This window comes from Gopherus evgoodei, chromosome 19, assembly GCF_007399415.2.
Source record: "Gopherus evgoodei ecotype Sinaloan lineage chromosome 19, rGopEvg1_v1.p, whole genome shotgun sequence".
Classification (NCBI taxonomy): Eukaryota; Metazoa; Chordata; order Testudines; family Testudinidae; genus Gopherus; species Gopherus evgoodei.
In genome coordinates this window covers 275,946-279,348 of record NC_044340.1, presented here as the reverse complement: position 1 = coordinate 279,348, position 3,403 = coordinate 275,946, and positions in this window count along the sequence as shown.

Here is a 3,403-nt window from a genome sequence, read left to right as displayed (position 1 = left end):
TCTGTCTTCTCAACCTCCCCTTCTGTGCACATCCTTTTATGGAACTTCCCCATCCCAATGCTATTAGTTGTGAATGTCTAATATAGTATATATTTGTGTTGGGAAGGAGTAGATTAGTAATGGAGGTAATGGAAGGCTGTCATCCCTAGAAGGAGCAGATAACATTGTGGTAGATGGTCTCTGGTGTATACTAATTGTAGTAGAGTTAGGGTGTGTGCTTGAGGAGGGAGGAATATTTTGTTGGGAGGGAGCAGATTGGTTAAGGGTGTGATAGAAAACCAGCATATAGTGTTCTTAACTCTTTTCAAAATGAATTTTTTTGTATATTCATTTCCTAGGGCTTTTAGGGGGCTTGATCCTGCAAGGTGCTGAGCTCTCTGATCTAAGCCAACAAAGTACTTAGCCAAGTGTTTAACTTTAATTACATGAGTAGTTTCATTGACTTTTTCATATTTTTAAAGTTAAGCACATGTTTAAGTGCTTCCCTGAATTGGATCTATAGTACACAGTACGTTGTAGATACATTGAGATTGACACTTGTCTTAACATTTCAGAGAGGAGACAGATGAGGTGAAGGAAGGGTTTGCCTGTAGAGGTGGTTCCTGGAGCTGTGCCACAGAAGTATAGCTGCCAAAGGAAAAGGTTTTATCCGTCAGTAGCTGCACATAAAACATATTTAGATATGGGATAAAATATGGCATAAAAGCGTAGTGAATTATGGCGGTTTTATCTGTCAGCTACCTATTGGTGAATAAACTGTCAGTTAAAATAAATAACATCTGTTGCATGAGCTTCCTTCAAGTTCATCAATTTTGAAAATGTCACAATCAAAAAAGCAGAATGCCATGGACAAATTTCAACAACAATAATTTCAAATGTTTTCTATTATAAATTTAAGAAATCTAATAAAGCTATATTTGAAATTCAAAGGGAAATTTCACATTGAACATCTATCTACATTTAGAGAAACACATAAATTTTTGTTCCATTTTAAAGCTCATTTCAGAACACAACCCTGACTGTGAGGTTGAGAACAAGCACCTCCATAGCATTCCAAAGTTGAATGGTTTTTCTAAAGGGCTCCAGTTGGCCTTTCATCCAGAGGTTTTGTTAGCACCTCTTGGACACAAAAGGTATCTTTTATTTTTTTAATTTTCTCTTCAGTCTCAAGGTGTGGAACTGTGAATTATTTATTCATATTAAATTTCAGGGATTTATTTCCTAACCTTTCTTGTGCCACAGTCACAGTCCTCTCCTTCCTCCACTATTTTGTTGCCACAGACAGGAGCTCTATAAGATGCATTCAAATACGGTTTATTCAAAAGGCATTCGCCTTCTCCATTTGCAATGAAACTTTGAAAGTCTTCTATACTGCAGTTGCTAAAGGTCTTTGTCCCACCGGAATGTCTAAAACATAAAGTACAATGTCATCGTTAAAATATTCTCCATGCTTTGTAAAACGTATATCCTTTCATGCCACTGAAATACTCTCATAAAACAAAAATGACTTTGGTTGCAAAATTAAGGATTTGTTTCAATATGTCAACTGTCTGCCTTGCGGGTGAATGTGGCTATTAACCTGACACCTTAAGTGCATTGATTTGCCTTCAACATTCTTCTTGGCTAAAATAAATTAAATAGAACTGGCAACCTCAAATTAACATAATTTCTCCAAATTGGAGGCCTCGTACCCAGCATGTCTGCCTCAATGAAGGAATAAATATAATTTTTTAAAATATGTTTGCAAGTTTGTGCTAGAATGGTGTTTGGGTCCCAGGCAGACTGCATGCTGTAGCCAACTGTGAGCAAGAAGCAGGCATAACATGAAATGGAGGATGCCCTCTTTAAACTAGGAAAACATAAGCAGAGCAGCAAAACCTTTCTAAACTGTTATTGTCTCAATCTCTCCACTAAAGATACTGCAGGCCCTTCCTTTTCTGTCTCTTCCAGAACACTTGTTTATTCTCCTCAGTGAAAAGTTGACAGCAATTGAGGTTAGTTTAACAGTAATCAATCTAGCAGCTAGAATTAGGAAACCTGTAACATAAATATCCGATTTTTTTTCTTTCCTATCATCAGTGGTTATATTGAATTGAGTGTATTAACACATACAAGCCCATTGAGAGAAATTTGGAGCCCCAGTACATCATGATTGCTGGGGCCTCATCCCCTCCCTTTTCACCCCAGTTCACACATTCCCATTACAAACATTGGAGGGGAGGGGCTGAGCCTTATGGGGCTGGTACAATTGTCTCCCATTTCCCTCCTCTTGTCATCACAGACAATATAGTATCTCACAAGAAGACTGAAGTCTCAGTAAATTATATTTTAATGACAGATTACATTATATGCTAATATTAGAAACTTTTAGGCCCTCGAGTAATTTTACATAATAGAACTAACCATGTGAGTAAAATTACTTACAACTATAAGAGTTTTCATGATTGGGCCCATAGTGAGTACACATTTGTAGACAGCATAAACTAGAAAGCTTAAAAAAAATGGTGGAGAAAATGGAGAAGTGTAGACTAGTTTTAAATGAACAGTGACTGAACATTTGAAATTTGATAATAAAAAGACCGTATGATCTCTGAAGGTCCAAGTAGGGCTTTTCCTATAATCAGTGGCACATCATGAATTAGTGTATTTAATTTCAAGACTGTAGCTCCGCGGGAACATAAACTTTAAAAGTCACATTGTTATCAACAACTACTTAGATAGAGAAATAGGACTTAAAAGAGGAGGGTAGGAGAGAGATTTTGTACTTAAGTGAAAAGTGAAATATTTCCTGTAACTGTTAGTCTCTGAAAGTACTATTTATTTATTTTAGATTTTTAAATCAACTTAAATGTTCATGGCATGTACCTGACTGACAGGCAGCTTCAGACTGAATTACTCCCTTTATACACATGACAAGCAAAAATAGAGCAAGCTTTCCTGCACTATGTCACTAATCTGCTTTAAATCTTGTGGGACCATCTCCAAGACGAGAAAGTAAGTCAGTCTGTTGGCTCCTCTGCAGAGATTCCCAGCTTATGACATTTGTGTTGGTATAGACTGGTTATATGGAAACATACCAACAAAGAGGAGGACTGTGACCTATATTTATATCTATCTAGATATCCATCCATCCATCTATAGGTCACAGTCCTATTCTTTGTTGGTATGTTTCCATATATCCAAACTATCCCAACACACACAGGCGCACACACACAACTTCCAGCCACTAATGAACTGGGATGGATTTAAAGCAGTGATATACAGGTACAAAAGTCTACATACATCCTAATATGGCATTATTTAGAACAATAGCACATGTATGCATAGTAAAATGGTTCTAAATATAATAAATAATGCAATGCTATGTGAGGTACATAAATTAATAATATTTTTTTAAAAAAAC